The sequence below is a fragment of the Gopherus flavomarginatus genome, chromosome 2 (assembly GCF_025201925.1).
Source record: "Gopherus flavomarginatus isolate rGopFla2 chromosome 2, rGopFla2.mat.asm, whole genome shotgun sequence".
Taxonomy (NCBI): domain Eukaryota; kingdom Metazoa; phylum Chordata; order Testudines; family Testudinidae; genus Gopherus; species Gopherus flavomarginatus.
Window position 1 is genome coordinate 242,529,325 of NC_066618.1, and position 23,597 is coordinate 242,552,921.

The 23,597-nt window shown below is 29.6% G+C and overlaps 1 protein-coding gene and 1 long non-coding RNA gene across 2 annotated transcripts in view; one reads left to right on the forward strand and one right to left on the reverse strand.

The window, feature by feature from the left end:
* Positions 1-23,597, forward strand: part of KCNB2 (potassium voltage-gated channel subfamily B member 2) — a 304,602-nt gene that overhangs the window by 173,052 nt on the left and 107,953 nt on the right. The window lies entirely within an intron of this gene.
* Positions 12,167-23,597, reverse strand: part of LOC127045446 (uncharacterized) — a 28,988-nt gene continuing 17,557 nt past the window's right edge. The window contains exon 3 of the long non-coding RNA XR_007772718.1: positions 12,167-12,257. This is a non-coding gene — a long non-coding RNA (uncharacterized LOC127045446). The remainder of the gene's footprint in view (positions 12,258-23,597) is intronic.

A 23,597-nucleotide genomic window follows, 5' to 3' on the forward strand; every position in this document is an offset into this window, starting at 1 on the left:
ATTAACCAAGGTTCTTATAAACCAAAGGCCAGATCCTGAGCTGTACGACAACCCCCAGCTTTAAGCTACTCTTACCTCTCCCAATACTGAGGTCATTATGGCCTAACTCCAACTGAACATGAATAGGATGTTCAAGACTAACAGCTATTTGTTCATTCACTGTAGGTATCGCCTAACTTGGATGCAAGTAGAGAAGCGTTTTGCTCATTTGTTTCACAAATTTCTATTTGTTTAGTTTAAAAAATAAAAATTAAAAGAAACCATTATAAATTGAGAGGCATCTCTTCACAGCCCAGCAACTGTTTGGGGCTGCCAGCCCCAATCTCCCATTGTCTGACCTTTAGTGAAAGGCTGTTCTAACGCACGTAGGACATTATTGTCAGACACTTGCTATGACTATTACATCTAGGCAACATTTTTCAAATTCTCATATTTTGACAAAACAACACAGGGAAAAAAGTTAATGAAATTAATTTTCATGTGCTTTTTTGATAGTTCTGTGCTCTACTGCAATGTTTTTCATCCAGGGGTCTGGGGCCGCATGGGGGGCCGCAAGCAGGTTTCAGGGGGTCCTCCAAGCAGGGCCAGCATTAGACTTGCTAGGACCCAGGGCAGAAAGCCGAAGCCCCATTGCATGGAGCTGAAGCCGAGGACCCTGAGTCTCACCACCTGGGGCTGAAGCCAATGCCTGAGCAACATAGATTCACTGGGGCCCTGTGGCATGGGGCCCCAGGCAATTGCCCTGTTTTCTACCCCCTAATGCCAGCCCTGGCTTTTATATGCAGAAAACCAGTTGTGGCACAGGTGAGCTGTGGAGTTTTTATATCATGCTGGAGGGACCTTAGAAGGAAAAGGTTGAGAACCCCTGCTCTGCAGATAGGGTGACACATCTTAGATTCGTAAGAACTCTAATGTAGAGTTGAAATTGTGACATGAAAGTATCAGAAATCATATGATACACAGATAGAGCCTCTAGCAGGGTGGCTTGCCCCACTGGCTGGAATGCCCAGTGCTAAGCCAACCTGATTACAGAATGAGCCCCACCTGGGGGAAATCAGGCAATTTCCCCATAAAGAGCAGAAGGTGACTGCAGTAGAGAGGGAAAGGTAGGCTTAAGTGGTGATAAAGCTGGGGAAAGAACAGTAGAAAAGCCAGGCAGGAATCTCAGAGCAGTAAAGAAAGCTCTTCAAGCAGGGAGGCCTGGGAGAAACCCTGATTAAGCGGGGAAGAGACTGGGAGACCCACAGGCGAACTTGATAGGCTGGGTAGGCTGTAGGGTAACCCAAACACCTGGTTGAAGAGGGATTCTGGTAGCTCTGGTCAGCACTCCTGACCAGGCTGTTGACTGTCTGGTTGGCAGTGCCACGCAGCAGGGCTGACAGGCTTCCTGCTAGCCTCTGTTCCACATAGCTCCTGGGAAGCAGCCCGCATGTCCCTCCTCCAGCTCCTAGATGTAGGGCAGAAGTAAGGAACCTAGGGCCTGAGGGCCAATATCTGGCCCCATGGTTAACTTCATCTGGCTTGCAGTGCTGCTCAGCCTAGAGCTCCCTTCTGCACCCCCAATCAGTGCCCTCACCCTGTCATAACCTATTCCCAGATTTGGACCTTAGCGTCCAAAATATGGAGGTTAGCATGAAAACCTCCAAGCTTAGTTACCAGCTTGGACCTGGTAAAGCTGCCACCACCCAAAAAATTAGTGTTTTGGGGCACTCTGGTCCCCCCAAAAACCTTCCCTGGGAACCCCAAGACCCAAATTCCTTGAGTCTCACAACAAAGGGGAATAAACTATTTCCCTTCCCCCCTCCAGGTGTTCCCTCCCTGGGTTCCTGGAGAGATACACAGAAGCAAGCTCCGTGAATCTAAACGAGGAATTCCACCCTCCCTATTTCCAGTCCTGGTAACAGAAGTACTTCCCTCTTCACCCAGAGGGAATGCAAAGTCAGGCTAGTAAATCTAACACACACAGATTTCCCCCTGACTTCTTCCTCCCACCAATTCCCTGGTGAGCACAGACTCAATTCCCTGGAGTTCCCCCCTAAAGAAAAACTCCAACAGGTCTTAAAAGAAAGCTTTATGTAAAAAGAAAGAAAAATACGTAAAAATGGTCTCTCTGTATTAAGGTGACAAATACAGGGTCAGTTGCTTAAAAGAAATATGAATAAACAGCCTTATTCAAAAGAATATAATTTAACACATTCCAGCAACTACACACATGTAAATACAAAAGAAAACAATATAAACCTTACTGCCTTACTATATTTGTACTTACAACTTGGAAACAGAAGATTAGAAAGCAAGAGACAGAAATCCTCTCATAGCCAAGAGAGAGACAGGCACAAGACAAAGAACTCAGACACAAACTACCCTCCACCCAGATTTTAAAAAGTCTTGTTTCCTGATTGGTCCTCTGGTCAGGTGTTTCAGGTTACTTCTTTCCAGGTGAAAGAGACATTAACCCTTAGCTATCTGTTTATGACACGCCCCCCAAATTGCAGACAGTGGGGAAGCTCACTGGTGGCGATTTCCTCCTAGAACTGTAAAATAAACAGATTAATACAACACATGCACCTTTACATATACCACTAAGTATATAACTAACAAACTTCTACATTTTAAGAACACTTTTTAACTACTGGATTCTGGGAAACTCTCATGGGAGAGTGCATCAGCTACTTTGTTAGAAGCTCCTGAGATGTGCTGAATTTCAAAATCAAAATCTTGGAGAGCTAAACTCCAATGAAGAAGTTTCTTGTTGTTCCCCTTGGCAGTATGAAGCCACTTTAGTGCAGCATGGTCAGTTTGTAGCTGGAACCGCCGTCCCCAAACATATGGGCGTAGCTTTTCCAGGGCGTACACAATGGCGTAGCATTCCTTTTCACTGACTGACCAGTGACTTTCCCTCTCAGACAGTTTCTTGCTGAGAAACACGACAGGATGGAAGTTGTGATCCGTTGCTTCCTGCATGAGAACTGCTCCTATATCACGCTCAGATGCATCCGTGGTTACTAGGAATGGCTTGTCAAAGTCCGGGGCCCTGAGCACAGGGTCAGACATGAGCGTTGCCTTAAGTTGGGTAAAGGCCTTTTGACACTCATCAGTCCACTTAACTGCATTTGGCTGGGTCTTTTTGGTCAGGTCGGTCAGTGGGGCAGCGATTTGGCTGTAGTGTGGTACAAATCGCCTGTAGTACCCGGCCAAGCCTAAGAAGGATTGGACCTGTTTCTTTGACTTTGGGACAGGCCACTTTTGGATAGCATCCACCTTGGCCTGTAGGGGATTTATGGTTCCTCGACCCACCTGGTGCCCCAGGTAAGTCACTCTGTTTTGGCCTATTTGACACTTTTTGGCCTTAACAGTTAGTCCGGCCTGCCTGATGCGCTCAAAGACCTTTTCCAGGTGTAGTAGGTGTTCGGGCCAGGAGTCTGAAAAAATGGCTACATCATCGAGGTAGGCAACTGCATATTCTCCCAGTCCTGCTAGTAGACCATCTACCAGCCTCTGGAAGGTGGCGGGTGCATTTAGCAGCCCGAAAGGAAGGACATTAAATTCATACACCCCCGCATGGGTGACGAATGCAGACCTCTCCTTGGCAGGTTCATCTAGCGGTACTTGCCAGTACCCCTTGGTTAAGTCTATTGTAGAGATGAACTGGGCCCCTCCCAACTTCTCCAATAGCTCATCGGTGCGTGGCATTGGATAGTTGTCCGGACGAGTTACCGCATTTAGCTTACGGTAGTCCACACAAAAGTGTATTTCCCCATCTGGTTTGGGTACCTGAACCACTGGAGATGCCCATGCACTGGTAGATGAGCGGATTATACCCATCTGTAGCATGTTCTGGATCTCCCGTTCTATAGCAGCTTGGGCATGAGGAGACACCCGGTAGGGTGGGGTTCTAATGGGGTGAGCATTACCTGTGTCAATGGAGTGGTATGCCTGTTCAGTCCGTCCTGGGATGGCTGAGAACAATGGGGCGAAGCTAGTGCACAGCTCCTTGATTTGTCGCCGCTGCAGATGTTCCAGGGTGGTTGAGAGGTTCACCTCTTCCACGCCACCGTCTCTTTTCCCTTCATAGTAGACACCGTCAGGCCACTCAGCATCATCTCCCTGGACTGTAAACTGACAAACCTGTAAGTCTCTGGAATAGAAAGGCTTGAGAGAATTAACATGGTACACTCTGGGCTTTAGTGAGGAATTGGGAAATGCTATGAGGTAGTTCACAGTTCCCAGGCGCTCTTGGACCGTGAATGGCCCTTCCCATGATGCTTCCATCTTATGGGCCTGTTGCGCCTTCAAGACCATAACCTGGTCTCCTACTTTGAAGGAACGTTCTCTGGTATGTCTGTCATACCAGGCCTTTTGCTCTTCCTGAGCATTCCTTTAGGTTTTCTCTAGCAAGGGCTAAAGAGTGTCGGAGGGTGCTTTGTAGGTTGCTTACAAAATCCAGAATGTTAGTTCCTGGAGAAGGCGTAAACCCCTCCCATTGCTGCTTCACCAACTGTAATGGCCCCTTAACCTCGTGACCATACAAAAGTTCAAACGGTGAAAACCCTAAACTGGGATGTGGTACAGCCCTGTAGGCAAACAGCAACTGCTGCAACACTACGTCCCAATTATTGGAGTATTCGTTGATGAATTTACGTATCATGGCCCCCAAAGTTCCATTAAACCTTTCCACCAGGCCATTGGTTTGATGGTGGTATGGGGTGGCAACCAAGTGGTTCACCCCATGAGTTTCCCACAGTTTTTTGCATGGTCCCTGCCAGGAAATTAGATCCTGAATCTGTAAGGATGTCGGAGGGCCAACCTACCCTGGCAAAAATGTCTGTTAGGGCCATGCACACAGTGTTAGCCCTGGTGTTGCCTAGAGCTACTGCTTCCAGCCATCAGGTAGCAAAGTCCACGAAAGTCAGTACGTACTGCTTTCCTCTGGGTGTCTTTTTTGGGAAAGGACCCAGAATATCCACAGCTACTCGCTGAAATGGGACCTCAATTATGGGGAGTGGCTGGAGAGGGGCCTTGACCTGGTCTTGGGGTTTTCCCACTCTTTGGCATACCTCACAAGACCGGACATACTTGACAACGTCCTTGCCCATCCCCTCCCAGTGGAAGGACTTCCCCAACCTGTCCTTGGTTCTGTTCACCCCAGCATGGCCACTGGGATGATCATGGGCTAAGCTTAAGAGCTTCCCCCGGTACTTAGTTGGAACCACCAACTGTTTTTTCGGCTTCCATTCTTCCCGGTGTCCACCAGAAAGAATCTCCTTGTATAAAAGTCCTTGGTCTATAACAAACCGGGATCGATTAGAAGAGCTGAGAGGCGGAGGGGTGCTCCGTGCCGCCGCCCAAGCTTTCTGAAGACTGTCATCTGCTTCCTGCTCAGTCTGGAACTGTTCCCTTGAGGCTGGGTTCACAAGTTCTTCCTCAGGCTGTGGACTTGGGCTTGGTCCCTCTGGAAGCGATGTAGGTGATGGGGTTGTTTCCGTTGCGGGTGAACCGCTCCCCGCTGGTGCACCTGAGGGTATTTCAGGCTCTGGCTGAGCCTTTTGGGTATGGCTGTCTGTTGCTTCTGCCAGTTCTGGCTCGCTGGCGCCCTCTGGCGTTGAGTTTGAAGATGTGGTTGCAATTGCTGGTGCTGGTTGCTGTTCCAGTTCCGGGCCTGGGACTGGAGGTGCTGTGGCTGTTTCAGTGGTTGGCATGGAATCCGGGTCCACTATCTCTGTCTGGGTCTCTGGTAACACAGATGGGGCGTCTGTGGATGGCTCAGGAACAGGAATGGGTCTGGAAGCTTGCCTGGTTTGGCTGCGTGTAACCATTCCCACTCTCTTGGCCCGCTTCACCTGGTTGGCCAAGTCTTCCCCCAGTAGCATGGGGATGGGATAGTTGTCATAGACTGCAAAAGTCCACATTCCTGACCAGCCTTTGTACTGGACAGGCAGTTTAGCTGTAGGCAAGTCTACAGCTTGTGACATGAAGGGGTAAATTGTCACTTTGGCCTTTGGGTTGATGAATTTGGGGCCTATGAAGGATTGGTGGATAGCTGACACTTGTGCCCCCGTGTCTCTCCATGCAGTAACCTTCTTTCCGCCCACTCTCAAATTTTCCCTTCGCTCCAAGGGTATTTGAGAGGCATCTGGGCCTGAGGATCTTTGGTGGGATGGTGGTGGAATGAACTGCTCTCAGTTGGTGGTCTTTGGGCAGTTGGCCTTGATATGTCCCAGTTCATTACACTTAAAGCATCTTCCAGCTGATGGGTCACTGGGTCGAGGTGAGTTACTGGAGACTGGTGAGGTGGAAGAATAGGGCGTCTGTGGCTTTACTTGGGTTGTATGTGGAGTCTTTGGCTGTCCTCGGTTGTAGGGTTTATGGTCGGTGTGCCCTCTGGGGTATTCGTTCCCCTTGACAGTAGCTTTCTTGCTTTCTGCCACTTCCATCCATCTGGCTCCAATCTCCCCCGCCTCGGTGAGATTTTTGGGTTTTCCATCTTGTATGTACCGTGTTATGTCCTCAGGAACACCATCCAAGAACTGCTCCATTTGTATGAGGAGGTGCAGTTCGTCTATGGATTTAACATTGTTTCCTGATATCCAGGCCTCATAATTTTTCCCAACGTAGTAGGCGTGTTTGGGAAATGACACATCTGGTTTCCACTTTTGGGTTCTGAAACGCCAACGGGCATGATCCGGGGTTATCCCCATTCTGTATCTGGCCTTGGTTTGAAAAAGTTTATAGTCGTTCATGTTCTCCTTAGGCATTTCAGCTGCCACCTCTGCTAAAGGTCCACTGAGCTGTGGCCTCAATTCTACCATGTACTGGTCTTCAGGGATGCTGTACCCAAGACAGGCTCTTTCAAAATTTTCCAAGAAGGCCTCAGTGTCATCACCTGCCTTGTAGGTGGGAAATTTCCTGTGATGTGGAACCATAATTGGCGAAGGGTTGTTAGGATTGGCTGGGTTTGTTGCTTAGCCTTTTCTAATTCCAGTTCATGTTTTTCTGTTTTTCCCTCTCTTCACTTTCTTTTTGTTGTTTTTTCCATTTCTTTTTGTTGTTTTTCCATGTCTCGGAGGTGGGCCGCCTCTTCTTCTTCTTGTTTCCTTCGGTGGGCCACCTCTTCTTCTTCTTGTTTTCTTTTGTGGGCTGCCTCTTTGGCCGCTTGTTCTCTTTTGTAGGCTGCCAGTTTGATGCTTTCTTCCTTTTCTTTCAGCTCCACCTCTTTTTGTCTTTTTTTGCAGTTGTCGCCTGTGTTCAGCTTCTTTGATTTGTTCTTCTGCCTCCCTTTTTTTCCTTGGAAGTCATGGTTCCTGTTTTCTTGTGTTGGGATGCCCTCTGGTGTTTATTGTCTGAACTGCAGGCTCTGTTGCCTCCTGGGGTCTGCCTAGCAACAGTGCCTTTTTCCCTTTCTTCCTCTAGCTAATCTTTTCAATGTAAAGTAAACCAGAAAAACCACTTTATTTGCATGTGTATTGTGCTGGTAATGACTCTTAATGAGAGTGCTATTGTCACAAAAGACCCTTAATAACTCCTTTATGGTTCATTGCTTAATATGCAAGCCAAAAACTGCAAGAGAGAGCAGAGAAAGAAAAAAAAATTCTCTCTGGTTCCCTTTAAACCCAAACTGTTTCTCTCTGCTTAAAAGCCCCTAGCAGAGAAAAGAAAAATATTATATTCCTACTGGCTTCTGGATTCTATCTTTCCCACAAATGCTGCCACTCATGTCATAACCTATTCCCAGATTTGGACCTTAGCGTCCAAAATATGGGGGTTAGCATGAAAACCTCCAAGCTTAGTTACCAGCTTGGACCTGGTAAAGCTGCCACCACCCAAAAAATTAGAGTGTTTTGGGGCACTCTGGTCCCCCCAAAAACCTTCCCTGGGGACCCCAAGACCCAAATTCCTTGAGTCTCACAACAAAGGGGAATAAACCATTTCCCTTCCCCCCTCCAGGTGTTCTCTCCCTGGGTTCCTGGAGAGATACATAGAAGCAAGCTCCGTGAATCTAAACAGAGGAATTCCACCCTCCCTATTTCCAGTCCTGGAAACAGAAGTACTTCCGTCTTCACCCAGAGGGAATGCAAAGTCAGGCTAGTAAATCTAACACACACAGATTTCCCCCTGACTTCTTCCTCCCACCAATTCCCTGGTGAGCACAGACTCAATTCCCTGGAATTCCCCCCTAAAGAAAAACTCCAACAGGTCTTAAAAGAAAGCTTTATATAAAAAGAAAGAAAAATACATAAAAATGGTCTCTCTGTATTAAGGTGACAAATACAGGGTCAATTGCTTAAAAGAAATATGAATAAACAGCCTTATTCAAAAGAATATAATTTAACACATTCCAGCAACTACACACATGTAAATACAAAAGAAAATAATATAAACCTTACTGCCTTACTATATTTGTACTTACAACTTGGAAACAGAAGATTAGAAAGCAAGAGACAGAAATCCTCTCATAGCCGAGAGAGAGACAGGCACAAGACAAAGAACTCAGACACAAACTTCCCTCCACCCAGATTTTAAAAAGTCTTGTTTCCTGATTGGTCCTCTGGTCAGGTGTTTCAGGTTACTTCTTTCCAGGTGAAAGAGACATTAACCCTTAGCTATCTGTTTATGACACACCCCCTCTCACATCACATCCCATCCCACTGTCTCAGCATGGAGCCCCCCTCCTGCACTCTAAACTCCTCATTTCTGGCCCCAGCTGGAGCCCTTACGCCCTCCCGCATCCCAGCCCCCTGAGCCAGCCTGGTGAAAATGAGCAGGGGAGTGTGAGCGACTGCTGGGGAGGGATGGAGTGAGTGGGGGGGCATGGGTGGGGCATGAGTGGGGCCTTGAAGGGGAGGCAGGGCAAGGGTGTTCAGTTTTTTATGAGTAGAAAGTTGACAACCTTAGTAGGATGTGGCCCAGGGAAAACCATAGCAAGGGATAAGAGTAGACCTAGCTGTTCAGTACATGACCCTGGGCCAGAATCTAAAATAGAGGTTGGGAGTGAGTTCCCCTACTGGCCCCTAGGAAGGGCGTATACAAGCCCCTTGCAAGGGTTTTTAAGCCTAGAGGGGGGCTGCAGTTAAGCCCTGGTGATAGATTGAGGAATAACCCCAGAGAAGGCAGAAGGATTTTGTTTGTATTAAAGATGTGTTGGGGTTTTGAGTTTGGACAGTTGTTACTCTGGAAGGGGCAGACTTAAGATGGTGACCTTGGCCAGAGGGCTGGAAGAGATGCCATCATAATGGTGGAGCAACTGTCTGCAATGGGGGGCACTCCAAAGCGAGAGAGCTGCTATGCCATGCCTGGCAAGGAGCAGGTGCTCTAGCAATGAGTGGACTCAGTTTACAAAGCCCAATTAGAGCGGGTCAGAATTTTCTGAATTGAACATTAACAAATATCTTCAGTGAAAATTCAATTTTCACAAATAACAGAAAACCCCTAAAAATTCTGGGGGTTTCAACCAGTTCTAGTCCCAGTCAGTAATTGTCCTTTAGCTGCTTTTTCCCTCAGAAAAATCCCCATCACAGTAAACTAGACAGTGACAGAGAACTGGCAGAGCTGACTCTGTACCTTCCCAAGCCTGTCTTAAGGCCCTTGGAATAGGGGCATTTTGGATTCTGAGGTGTGGCTAGGGCAGGCAGTCCTGTGCTTTAGCTATTCTCCAGATGCTAAGACAGCCCTCAAGATTGAGGGAACACAGACACGGCACCAGCCCTAGGGACAAATTAGGTCTCAAAGGGCCAAATTCAGTTCAAGGTCAATGGAGTTGGACCCACTTACACCAGAGGTGAATTTTACCCTTTGTCTGATCCAAAAAACAAAAAATCATGTAGTTTCATCAGTTTGTCTAGTTTTATGCCTTGAAACCAGAGCAAAGGATCAAAATACATCTAAAGGAATAAATGCAATAAATGTATGTATTTGAAAAGAAAATGTTTTCCCCACCACTTACTATTTTTTTGTGTGTACTTTCTAGCCTATCGTAAAGAAAGTTATTGAAATGAGACGTAAAATGAAATTATGCAGGAAATGCATACTTTAACACAATTTTTTCTAATTGAAGTAGGTTTTCCCTAAGGGAGGACAGTGCCATTTAATCAAATTTTCCTGACATTTCATTTTACAAGACAGGGGTTTTATGGAGATTCATGTCATTAATAACAAATGTGCTGTTTTGTACTTACGTTTCCAAGAAATTTGGAAAGTTTTCTGATAGAGTGTAAGTAATGCAGCTATCTTTGCCTGTCTTAAAACCTCCCTTTAAAAAAACTGCTTATACAGTAGACAGGAGTACATGGGATATTTTTTTCTGATGGACTTTATTAGAGACCTTTTCTTGTTGTAGGGGTATGGAAACGGACATACCATTAAAAACATGGGGTGGGTGCAGAGGTTAGAGAGGTCTGTTAGCGTGCACCCGAATCTCCTCCCACTCCATTTCATTCCTGTTGAAACATTGGTTGTAATTGTTTACAAAATTTTACTGACACCCAAAGCAGCAGATGGATCATTTTCATAAAATTAACTTTATTATTTGTGTTATAATATTGCCCAAAGGCCCCTGTCCTGATCAGTGGCCAACTGTGCTACGTGCCGTGCAAATGCGCAATACATAATCCCTGCCCCACAGAGTTTACAGACTCATTTTAAGATGCAACAAGTAGGTGTACCCGACAGTATGCGAGAGAAGGAGGAGACAGTGAGAAGAGGTTCTCACTACACTGCTGGCTAATGCACAGCTTGATACCAGCTTAGTTCTATTTATTTACAGAACATCTGACCATTTGTATTTTACCCTCAGCCTCTTTCCAATGCTCTTGTGTTTATAAAATTATGTGGACTTTACTCTTTATAGAAACATGATTTACTGGTGCAAAGGTTTATCCATTTCCTGCCAAAACAATAGATTCCAGCTACATCCACACGGACCCTTTCCCCCTCTGGGCATTTCTTCTGTAAGGGGGAACCATAGTCCTAGTCCCAGTGTTTTTGGCTTGGAAGGACTGAAGCTATCTGGTGCTGTCAATATTTCCAAGATGATAATGTTCCCCACTCCAGCCCCATTAGGCTATAGAGCAGGGCTGATTAAGGGCATACTTGGATTGCTGTATTTTAAAGGGCTTCTTGGCTCCTTCTCTGATTTGTTCTAATACTCCCAGAGGCATTTTGGTTGATTCAGCCAGGATACTGCTGAGGATTGATGTGGGCCAAAGTGGCTCCACACCCACTCACGGTTCAGTTGCTGGCTGTAACAGACCAAATAGACCAGAAATTTGTGTGTAAGAACAAAATAACTTACAATAGGACAGCTGTTAGCCCTTTAAAATGTAGTAAGACAACAAGCAGTATGATCATTCACTTTATGCTTATATCATGGATTTGTAATTACTTTTGCAAATATCAATTTAATAGGTTACAGATTTTCAAAATTATGCTTACTTTCTATATTATAATCTGGTCTATAAACAAAAGGCCTGGGTCACATCAAGCATGTGAGGCCTCCTACTGGTACCATGTAAACACAAAATCTCATACAGTTAAGGTAAACTACTCACTGAGTGGCGGACTTTTTGCTGGAATGGAAAATAATATCCACACAGGAGTAACTCTTGGCGCTGCTGCCTTTCAGTTAACTTTTGTTCAATCAAGAACTATAGCAGAAAACCCTGAACCAAATCCACTGTTGAGAAAGTGTTAGGTAGTAGCCAACATCATAAAGCTGTATAAAAACAAAGGAGATCAGAATGATTGCAACGGCTACAAAGGAACCTCTCTACTTAGTGTTGCTGGCAAGGAATTCTGATGGGTCATTCTAAAAAGACAGCAAGTTCTTGCTGAACGTTTATATCCAGAGACTCGGTGCAGGTTCCATGCCAGTAGATCAGTTATCAACACAGTCTTCATAGTAAGGCAACTACAAGAAAAATGTCACGAACAAGAAAGACTTCTCTGCATAGCCTTTATAGATCTTACAAGGTCTTTTGACTTGGTCAGAAGAAAGGATCTTTTTCCAGTAGTTAGTTGGTTGCCCCCCACTTCTCATCAGTTTGATTTAGACCTTCCATGATGGGATGAAGGCTGCCATCCAGTATGATGGTGATAAATCTGATAGCTTCGAAATCCACAGTGATATCAAACATAGGTGTGTTCTAGAAACTGCACTCTTTAGTATATCCTTCTCTCTGATGCTTCATCATGCTTTCTCATCTGGCATTGAGGGTGTACATCTCCATAAAAGACCAGATAGGAAATTCTTCAACGTTGCACATCTATGAGCAAAAAGCAAAGCCAAACAACTTCTTTTCACCAACAATACAGTGCTTGTCACAAATAGTGAAGAGGAGATTTAGAAACTTTGCAATAGCTTTGGGCTAGATTGTGATGCATTAGGACAAACCATCATCCTAAAGGAGACAATTATGGCACAAGGTGTGTTGACTGCACCAGAAGTTTCAGTAGCTAACACCACTCTAGAAGTTCTGCACAAGTTCTTCTATCTAAGATCAACTGTATTAGAAAACTTATCTCTAGATAAGAGGTGTAATTCTCTTATTGAAAAGTCAGCTGCCACCATTCAGGCAACTCACCAAGATTGTGTGGGATAACAGGAAACTAACATTGAACTCCCAAGATATGGGGCTACTAGACATGCATTCTGAGCATACTGCTGTATGATGTTGATCCCTGGACCACCTTCAGCAGGCACTGGGTTGACCTAGGCTCAGGTTCAAGGACATTTGCAAGAGGGACTATAAAGTTTCAACATCAACATTGCAAGCTGGGAATATGCCACTATCAACAGGCCACACCGGAGAGCAGCACTGCACCAAGAAGTCAGAGGCTGAAGACAGTGTTTGAGAGAGAGGAATGTGAAGACTAAACATGCAGCAGGCCTCAAGTGATAGTGGCACGGGCTTAATCCACTGGCCCCATACAGAGCACAGATAGTGCAATAGCTATTGCACTGATTTTTGCTCAAGAATTTGAGGTTTTTAGCCACTCAATGCTACAGCATGACAGATAGTAAGGAGGGCTGTCAAGCGATTAAAAAAATTAATCACGATTAATCACACTGTTAAATAATAGAATATAATTTCTTTGGATGTTTTCTACATTTGGAATATATTGATTTGAATTACACAGAACACAAAGTGTACAGTGCTCACTTTATATTTTTTATTACAAATATTTGTGCTATAAAAAACAAAAGAAATGTTTCAGTTCATCTCATACAAGTACTATAGTGCTTTATCTTTATCATGATAGTTGAACTTACAAATGTAGAATTCTGTACAAAAAATAACTGCATTCAAAAATAAAACAATGTAAAACTTTAGAGCCTACAAATACACTCAGCCCTACTTATTAAGTCACTCACTCAAACAAGTTTGTTTACATTTACAGGAGATAATGCTGCCCGTTTCTTGTTTACAATGTCACCTGAAAGTGAGAACAGGTGTTCACATGAAACCATTGTAGCCGGTGTCGCAAGATATTTATGTACCAGATGCATTAAAGATTCATATGTCCCTTCATGCTTCAACCACCATTCGAGAGAACATGCATCCATGCTGATGAGTTCTGCTCGATAACAATCCAAAGCGGTGCAGACTGATGCATATTCACTTTCATCATATGAGTCAGATGCCACCAGCAAAAGGTTGATTTTCTTTTTTGGTGGTTCGGGTTCTGTAGTTTTCACAGAAGAGTGTTGTTCTTTTACGACTTCTGAAATTATTCTACACACCTCATCCTTAGATTTTGGAAAGCACTTTGGATTCTTAAACCTTGGGTCGAGTGCTGTAGCTATCTTTAGAAATCTCATATTGGTACCTTCTTTGCATTTTGTCAAATCTGCTGTGAAAGTGTTCTTAAAATGAACAACATGTGATGGCTCATCATCCAAGACTGCTATAACTTGAAATACATGGCAGAATGTAGGTAAAAAAGCAGGAGACGTACTATTCTCCCCTAAGGAGTTCCATCACAAATTTAATTACACATTTTTTAACAAGTGTCATCAGCATGGAAGCACCTCTGGAATGGTGACTGAAGCATGAAGGGCATATGAATGTTTAGCATATCAGGCGCATAAATATCTTGCAGTGCTGGATACAAAAGTGCCGTGCCAAAGCCTGTTCTCACTTTCAAGTGATATTGTAAATAAGAAGTGGGCAGCATTATCTCCTGTAAATGTAAACAAACTTGTTTGTCTTAATGATTGGCTGAACAAGAATTAGAATTGTGTGGACTTGTAGGCTGTAAAGTTTTACATTGTTTTGTTTTTGAGTTCAGTTATAAACAAAAAAAATACATTTGTAAGTTACACTTTCACAATAAAGAGATTGCATTATGGTATTGTATGAAGTGAATTGAAAAATACTCTTGTTTATTATTTTTTACTGTGCAAATATTTGTAGTAAAAATAATAATGTAAAGTGAGCACTGTACACTTTGTATTCCGTGTTGTAATTGAAGTCAATATATTTGAAAATGTAGAAAATCATCTAAAAATGTTTAATAAATTTCCATTGCTATTCTGTTGTTTAACAGTGTGATTAAAAGTGCAATTAAGCATGATTAATTTTTTTGAGTTAATCGCATGAGTTAACTGCAATTAACAGCCCTAATAGTAACTGAACTGCTTTGCTGCTTACACTATCAACTTTTGAGACCGACTGCTGCCAATTAAATAAGACGCACAAGTACACATCAGTTAGTGGGCTGCTGTATTCTTCCCTCACAAAAGAGTTACATCACTTCTTTGGTAGAAACCAAACTGTAAAAAGTATATTCCAATGAATAATATATTATTCTACTATCTCTCAGTATCGGAGACATGTCTCACAAGTTGCACACTAGTATTAATTAAGAACACACAAGGCTATGACAGTTCCTAACTGCTTAACACACAGCACTACCACTTCTAAGTCAGGCTTTCTGCTCTCTCCTTTACAAGCATAGTTAAATTGAAACTATTACAAAACTAGCATCAAGGTCATTGGCTTTGCAAGGAAGACTTTTGCTCTTTGTGGGCCTACTTCTGAGAGATGTTGAGCAGCTAAATAGTTCGTTTTTTTTGTTGCTTGGGATCAATTTATTTAGTCTACATAATTTTATATATAGAATGTGCCCCAACATTGAAGTCTTCTACAAATGACAGGATAATCAGAAGATAACACCTCATATAAACCTTGATTTTATTTGACTTCCTTATATCTTAATACAAGTCTTGCTTTGAATTTTCACTAGGGGAAAAGTTAAGGCTGTAAAAATAAAATGGCAAAAGACAAGACCTAAGTAATTTGCCAAAAAAAAAAATCCATTTGTAAAAATCTTATTTGCAGCTTGTTTTGCAATATCCTGTTATTCTTACTGTGACATTTGGGGGACTCCTTTAAAAAAAAAAGCCATCTTCTTCATGTTCCTGCTTAACTCACTGATGATTGATTGTTTTTAGTGTTAGATACAATAGAGTGATCTGTCCATTCAGAGAGAAAAGACCTCATTTTTACCCAAAATCTAATTAAACACCAGTATGATTTTTCTTAAATGCTGTAATCCACAGCCTCAACCATTAAACCAATCCAATTTACTATAGACACAAATTGTAAAGCAAAACCAATTTCTGTGCATGATGATTTACTAAGTATCAGATTAAAAAGTCTTAATGAGCACAGTGGAATTGGTCTCTGACAGAGCTGTAGTGATTTGAATATAAAATCAAAAGTCCAGACCTCATTAATTCTGGATATTAGCTTTGGCTCTTCTTTTGGGATGATGGAGCAAGTTCCTTAATCCCTCAGGTTTCATTTCTCTGTCTATGAAATGGGGATAATATGGCCCACTTCTAATTCTAGGATATTTTAAGATTTGTTATCTAAAATGTGTGAAACATCTTGAAGAAAAAATCATATTAAAGTAGAAAATACTAGTGGTGCCTTTTTTAACACAATTTTGAATAACCCAAATTCACTTAACTCTCATCTTCAGTTTGCATGTGTCTTATCTGCAGATTCTGATGGTTTTACCTTTCAAGTGAAAAAAAAAAAAAAAAAAAAAAAAAAAAAAAAAAAAAAAAAAAAAAAAAAAAAAAAAAAAAAAAAAAAAAAAAAAAAAAAAAAAAAAAAAAAAGAAAAAAAAAAAAAAAAAAAAAAAAAAAAAAAAAAAAAAAAAAAAAAAAAAAAAAAAAAAAAAAAAAAAAAAAAAAAAAAAAAAAAAAAAAAAAAAGAAAAAAAAAAAAAAAAAAAAAAAAAAAAAAAAAAAAAAAAAAAAAAAAAAAAAAAAAAAAAAAAAAAAAAAAAAAAAAAAAAAAAAAAAAAAAAAAAAAAAAAAAAAAAAAAAAAAAAAAAAAAAAAAAAAAAAAAAAAAGAAAAAAAAAAAAAAAAAAAAAAAAAAAAAAAAAAAAAAAAAAAAAAAAAAAAAAAAAAAAAAAAAAAAAAAAAAAAAAAAAAAAAAAAAAAAAAAAAAAAAAAAAAAAAAAAAAAAAAAAAAAAAAAAAAAAAAAAAAAAAAAAAAAAAAAAAAAAAAAAAAAAAAAAAAAAAAAAAAAAAAAAAAAAAAAAAAAAAAAAAAAAAAAAAAAAAAAAAAAAAAAAAAAAAAAAAAAAAAAAAAAAAAAAAAAAAAAAAAAGAAAAAAAAAAAAAAAAAAAAAAAAAAAAAAAAAAAAAAAAAAAAAAAAAAAAAAAAAAAAAAAAAAAAAAAAAAAAAAAAAAAAAAAAAAAAAAAAAAAAAAAAAAAAAAAAAAAAAAAAAAAAAAAAAAAAAAAAAAAAAAAAAAAAAAAAAAAAAAAAAAAAAAAAAAAAAAAAAAAAAAAAAAAAAAAAAAAAAAAAAAAAAAAAAAAAAAAAAAAAAAAAAAAAAAAAAAAAAAAAAAAAAAAAAAAAAAAAAAAAAAAAAAAAAAAAAAAAAAAAAAAAAAAAAAAAAAAAAAAAAAAAAAAAAAAAAAAAAAAAAAAAAAAAAAAAAAAAAAAAAAAAAAAAAAAAAAAAAAAAAAAAAAAAAAAAAAAAAAAAAAAAAAAGAAAAAAAAAAAAAAAAAAAAAAAAAAAAAAAAAAAAAAAAAAAAAAAAAAAAAAAAAAAAAAAAAAAAAAAAAAAAAAAAAAAAAAAAAAAAAAAAAAAAAAAAAAAAAAAAAAAAAAAAAAAAAAAAAAAAAAAAAAAAAAAAAAAAAAAAAAAAAAAAAAAAAAAAAAAAAAAAAAAAAAAAAAAAAAAAAAAAAAAGAAAAAAAAAAAAAAAAAAAAAAAAAAAAAAAAAAAAAAAAAAAAAAAAAAAAAAAAAAAAAAAAAAAAAAAAAAAAAAAAAAAAAAAAAAAAAAAAAAAAAAAAAAAAAAAAAAAAAAAAAAAAAAAAAAAAAAAAAAAAAAAAAAAAAAAAAAAAAAAAAAAAAAAAAAAAAAAAAAAAAAAAAAAAAAAAAAAAAAAAAAAAAAAAAAAAAAAAAAAAAAAAAAAAAAAAAAAAAAAAAAAAAAAAAAAAAAAAAAAAAAAAAAAAAAAAAAAAAAAAAAAAAAAAAAAAAAAAAAAAAAAAAAAAAAAAAAAAAAAAAAAAAAAAAAAAAAAAAAAAAAAAAAAAAAAAAAAAAAAAAAAAAAAAAAAAAAAAAAAAAAAAAAAAAAAAAAAAAAAAAAAAAAAAAAAAAAAAAAAAAAAAAAAAAAAAAAAAAAAAAAAAAAAAAAAAAAAAAAAAAAAAAAAAAAAAAAAAAAAAAAAAAAGAAAAAAAAAAAAAAAAAAAAAAAAAAAAAAAAAAAAAAAAAAAAAAAAAAAAAAAAAAAAAAAAAAAAAAAAAAAAAAAAAAAAAAAAAAAAAAAAAAAAAAAAAAAAAAAAAAAAAAAAAAAAAAAAAAAAAAAAAAAAAAAAAAAAAAAAAAAAAAAAAAAAAAAAAAAAAAAAAAAAAAAAAAAAAAAAAAAAAAAAAAAAAAAAAAAAAAAAAAAAAAAAAAAAAAAAAAAAAAAAAAAAAAAAAAAAAAAAAAAAAAAAAAAAAAAAAAAAAAAAAAAAAAAAAAAAAAAAAAAAAAAAAAAAAAAAAAAAAAAAAAAAAAAAAAAAAAAAAAAAGAAAAAAAAAAAAAAAAAAAAAAAAAAAAAAAAAAAAAAAAAAAAAAAAAAAAAAAAAAAAAAAAAAAAAAAAAAAAAAAAAAAAAAAAAAAAAAAAAAAAAAAAAAAAAAAAAAAAAAAAAAAAAAAAAAAAAAAAAAAAAAAAAAAAAAAAAAAAAAAAAAAAAAAAAAAAAAAAAAAAAAAAAAAAAAAAAAAAAAAAAAAAAAAAAAAAAAAAAAAAAAAAAAAAAAAAAAAAAAAAAAAAAAAAAAAAAAAAAAAAAAAAAAAAAAAAAAAAAAAAAAAAAAAAAAAAAAAAAAAAAAAAAAAAAAAAAAAAAAAAAAAAAAAAAAAAAAAAAAAAAAAAAAAAAAAAAAAAAAAAAAAAAAAAAAAAAAAAAGAAAAAAAAAAAAAAAAAAAAAAAAAAAAAAAAAAAAAAAAAAAAAAAAAAAAAAAAAAAAAAAAAAAAAACAAAAAAAAAAAAAAAAAAAAAAAAAGAAAAAAAAAAAAAAAAAAAAAAAAAAAAAAAAAAAAAAAAAAAAAAAAAAAAAAAAAAAAAAAAAAAAAAAAAAAAAAAAAAAAAAAAAAAAAAAAAAAAAAAAAAAAAAAAAAAAAAAAAAAAAAAAAAAGAAAAAAAAAAAAAAAAAAAAAAAAAAAAAAAAAAAAAAAAAAAAAAAAAAAAAAAAAAAAAAAAAAAAAAAAAAAAAAAAAAAAAAAAAAAAAAAAAAAAAAAAAAAAAAAAAAAAAAAAAAAAAAAAAAAAAAAAAAAAAAAAAAAAAAAAAAAAAAAAAAAAAAAAAAAAAAAAAAAAAAAAAAAAAAAAAAAAAAAAAAAAAAAAAAAAAAAAAAAAAAAAAAAAAAAAAAAAAAAAAAAAAAAAAAAAAAAAAAAAAAAAAAAAAAAAAAAAAAAAAAAAAAAAAAAAAAAAAAAAAAAAAAAAAAAAAAAAAAAAAAAAAAAAAAAAAAAAAAAAAAAAAAAAAAAAAAAAAAAAAAAAAAAAAAAAAAAAAAAAAAAAAAAAAAAAAAAAAAAAAAAAAAAAAAAAAAAAAAAAAAAAAAAAAAAAAAAAAAAAAAAAAAAAAAAAAAAAAAAAAAAAAAAAAAAAAAAAAAAAAAAAAAAAAAAAAAAAAAAAAAAAAAAAAAAAAAAAAAAAAAAAAAAAAAAAAAAAAAAAAAAAAAAAAAAAAAAAAAAAAAAAAAAAAAAAAAAAAAAAAAAAAAAAAAAAAAAAAAAAAAAAAAAAAAAAAAAAAAAAAAAAAAAAAAAAAAAAAAAAAAAAAAAAAAAAAAAAAAAAAAAAAAAAAAAAAAAAAAAAAAAAAAAAAAAAAAAAAAAAAAAAAAAAAAAAAAAAAAAAAAAAAAAAAAAAAAAAAAAAAAAAAAAAAAAAAAAAAAAAAAAAAAAAAAAAAAAAAAAAAAAAAAAAAAAAAAAAAAAAAAAAAAAAAAAAAAAAAAAAAAAAAAAAAAAAAAAAAAAAAAAAAAAAAAAAAAAAAAAAAAAAAAAAAAAAAAAAAAAAAAAAAAAAAAAAAAAAAAAAAAAAAAAAAAAAAAAAAAAAAAAAAAAAAAAAAAAAAAAAAAAAAAAAAAAAAAAAAAAAAAAAAAAAAAAAAAAAAAAAAAAAAAAAAAAAAAAAAAAAAAAAAAAAAAAAAAAAAAAAAAAAAAAAAAAAAAAAAAAAAAAAAAAAAAAAAAAAAAAAAAAAAAAAAAAAAAAAAAAAAAAAAAAAAAAAAAAAAAAAAAAAAAAAAAAAAAAAAAAAAAAAAAAAAAAAAAAAAAAAAAAAAAAAAAAAAAAAAAAAAAAAAAAAAAAAAAAAAAAAAAAAAAAAAAAAAAAAAAAAAAAAAAAAAAAAAAAAAAAAAAAAAAAAAAAAAAAAAAAAAAAAAAAAAAAAAAAAAAAAAAAAAAAAAAAAAAAAAAAAAAAAAAAAAAAAAAAAAAAAAAAAAAAAAAAAAAAAAAAAAAAAAAAAAAAAAAAAAAAAAAAAAAAAAAAAAAAAAAAAAAAAAAAAAAAAAAAAAAAAAAAAAAAAAAAAAAAAAAAAAAAAAAAAAAAAAAAAAAAAAAAAAAAAAAAAAAAAAAAAAAAAAAAAAAAAAAAAAAAAAAAAAAAAAAAAAAAAAAAAAAAAAAAAAAAAAAAAAAAAAAAAAAAAAAGAAAAAAAAAAAAAAAAAAAAAAAAAAAAAAAAAAAAAAAAAAAAAAAAAAAAAAAAAAAAAAAAAAAAAAAAAAAAAAAAAAAAAAAAAAAAAAAAAAAAAAAAAAAAAAAAAAAAAAAAAAAAAAAAAAAAAAAAAAAAAAAAAAAAAAAAAAAAAAAAAAAAAAAAAAAAAAAAAAAAAAAAAAAAAAAAAAAAAAAAAAAAAAAAAAAAAAAAAAAAGAAAAAAAAAAAAAAAAAAAAAAAAAAAAAAAAAAAAAAAAAAAAAAAAAAAAAAAAAAAAAAAAAAAAAAAAAAAAAAAAAAAAAAAAAAAAAAAAAAAAAAAAAAAAAAAAAAAAAAAAAAAAAAAAAAAAAAAAAAAAAAAAAAAAAAAAAAAAAAAAAAAAAAAAAAAAAAAAAAAAAAAAAAAAAAAAAAAAAAAAAAAAAAAAAAAAAAAAAAAAAAAAAAAAAAAAAAAAAAAAAAAAAAAAAAAAAAAAAAAAAAAAAAAAAAAAAAAAAAAAAAAAAAAAAAAAAAAAAAAAAAAAAAAAAAAAAGAAAAAAAAAAAAAAAAAAAAAAAAAAAAAAAAAAAAAAAAAAAAAAAAAAAAAAAAAAAAAAAAAAAAAAAAAAAAAAAAAAAAAAAAAAAAAAAAAAAAAAAAAAAAAAGAAAAAAAAAAAAAAAAAAAAAAAAAAAAAAAAAAAAAAAAAAAAAAAAAAAAAAAAAAAAAAAAAAAAAAAAAAAAAAAAAAAAAAAAAAAAAAAAAAAAAAAAAAAAAAAAAAAAAAAAAAAAAAAAAAAAAAAAAAAAAAAAAAAAAAAAAAAAAAAAAAAAAAAAAAAAAAAAAAAAAAAAAAAAAAAAAAAAAAAAAAAAAAAAAAAAAAAAAAAAAAAAAAAAAAAAAAAAAAAAAAAAAAAAAAAAAAAAAAAAAAAAAAAAAAAAAAAAAAAAAAAAAAAAAAAAAAAAAAAAAAAAAAAAAAAAAAAAAAAAAAAAAAAAAAAAAAAAAAAAAAAAAAAAAAAAAAAAAAAAAAAAAAAAAAAAAAAAAAAAAAAAAAAAAAAAAAAAAAAAAAAAAAAAAAAAAAAAAAAAAAAAAAAAAAAAAAAAAAAAAAAAAAAAAAAAAAAAAAAAGAAAAAAAAAAAAAAAAAAAAAAAAAAAAAAAAAAAAAAAAAAAAAAAAAAAAAAAAAAAAAAAAAAAAAAAAAAAAAAAAAAAAAAAAAAAAAAAAAAAAAAAAAAAAAAAAAAAAAAAAAAAAAAAAAAAAAAAAAAAAAAAAAAAAAAAAAAAAAAAAAAAAAAAAAAAAAAAAAAAAAAAAAAAAAAAAAAAAAAAAAAAAAAAAAAACAAAAAAAAAAAAAAAAAAAAAAAAAAAAAAAAAAAAAAAAAAAAAAAAAAAAAAAAAAAAAAAAAAAAAAAAAAAAAAAAAAAAAAAAAAAAAAAAAAAAAAAAAAAAAAAAAAAAAAAAAAAAAAAAAAAAAAAAAAAAAAAAAAAAAAAAAAAAAAAAAAAAAAAAAAAAAAAAAAAAAAAAAAAAAAAAAAAAAAAAAAAAAAAAAAAAAAAAAAAAAAAAAAAAAAAAAAAAAAAAAAAAAAAAAAAAAAAAAAAAAAAAAAAAAAAAAAAAAAAAAAAAAAAAAAAAAAAAAAAAAAAAAAAAAAAAAAAAAAAAAAAAAAAAAAAAAAAAAAAAAAAAAAAAAAAAAAAAAAAAAAAAAAAAAAAAAAAAAAAAAAAAAAAAAAAAAAAAAAAAAAAAAACAAAAAAAAAAAAAAAAAAAAAAAAAAAAAAAAAAAAAAAAAAAAAAAAAAAAAAAAAAAAAAAAAAAAAAAAAAAAAAAAAAAAAAAAAAAAAAAAAAAAAAAAAAAAAAAAAAAAAAAAAAAAAAAAAAAAAAAAAAAAAAAAAAAAAAAAAAAAAAAAAAAAAAAAAAAAAAAAAAAAAAAAAAAAAAAAAAAAAAAAAAAAAAAAAAAAAAAAAAAAAAAAAAAAAAAAAAAAAAAAAAAAAAAAAAAAAAAAAAAAAAAAAAAAAAAAAAAAAAAAAAAAAAAAAAAAAAAAAAAAAAAAAAAAAAAAAAAAAAAAAAAAAAAAAAAAAAAAAAAAAAAAAAAAAAAAAAAAAAAAAAAAAAAAAAAAAAAAAAAAAAAAAAAAAAAAAAAAAAAAAAAAAAAAAAAAAAAAAAAAAAAAAAAAAAAAAAAAAAAAAAAAAAAAAAAAAAAAAAAAAAAAAAAAAAAAAAAAAAAAAAAAAAAAAAAAAAAAAAAAAAAAAAAAAAAAAAAAAAAAAAAAAAAAAAAAAAAAAAAAAAAAAAAAAAAAAAAAAAAAAAAAAAAAAAAAAAAAAAAAAAAAAAAAAAAAAAAAAAAAAAAAAAAAAAAAAAAAAAAAAAAAAAAAAAAAAAAAAAAAAAAAAAAAAAAAAAAAAAAAAAAAAAAAAAAAAAAAAAAAAAAAAAAAAAAAAAAAAAAAAAAAAAAAAAAAAAAAAAAAAAAAAAAAAAAAAAAAAAAAAAAAAAAAAAAAAAAAAAAAAAAAAAAAAAAAAAAAAAAAAAAAAAAAAAAAAAAAAAAAAAAAAAAAAAAAAAAAAAAAAAAAAAAAAAAAAAAAAAAAAAAAAAAAAAAAAAAAAAAAAAAAAAAAAAAAAAAAAAAAAAAAAAAAAAAAAAAAAAAAAAAAAAAAAAAAAAAAAAAAAAAAAAAAAAAAAAAAAAAAACAAAAAAAAAAAAAAAAAAAAAAAAAAAAAAAAAAAAAAAAAAAAAAAAAAAAAAAAAAAAAAAAAAAAAAAAAAAAAAAAAAAAAAAAAAAAAAAAAAAAAAAAAAAAAAAAAAAAAAAAAAAAAAAACAAAAAAAAAAAAAAAAAAAAAAAAAAAAAAAAAAAAAAAAAAAAAAAAAATAAAAAAAAAAAAAAAAAAAAAAAAAAAAAAAAAAAAAAAAAAAAAAAAAAAAAAAAAAAAAAAAAAAAAAAAAAAAAAAAAAAAAAAAAAAAAAAAAAAAAAAAAAAAAAAAAAAAAAAAAAAAAAAAAAAAAAAAAAAAAAAAAAAAAAAAAAAAAAAAAAAAAAAAAAAAAAAAAAAAAAAAAAAAAAAAAAAAAAAAAAAAAAAAAAAAAAAAAAAAAAAAAAAAAAAAAAAAAAAAAAAAAAAAAAAAAAAAAAAAAAAAAAAAAAAAAAAAAAAAAAAAAAAAAAAAAAAAAAAAAAAAAAAAAAAAAAAAAAAAAAAAAAAAAAAAAAAAAAAAAAAAAAAAAAAAAAAAAAAAAAAAAAAAAAAAAAAAAAAAAAAAAAAAAAAAAAAAAAAAAAAAAAAAAAAAAAAAAAAAAAAAAAAAAAAAAAAAAAAAAAAAAAAAAAAAAAAAAAAAAAAAAAAAAAAAAAAAAAAAAAAAAAAAAAAAAAAAAAAAAAAAAAAAAAAAAAAAAAAAAAAAAAAAAAAAAAAAAAAAAAAAAAAAAAAAAAAAAAAAAAAAAAAAAAAAAAAAAAAAAAAAAAAAACGCGAA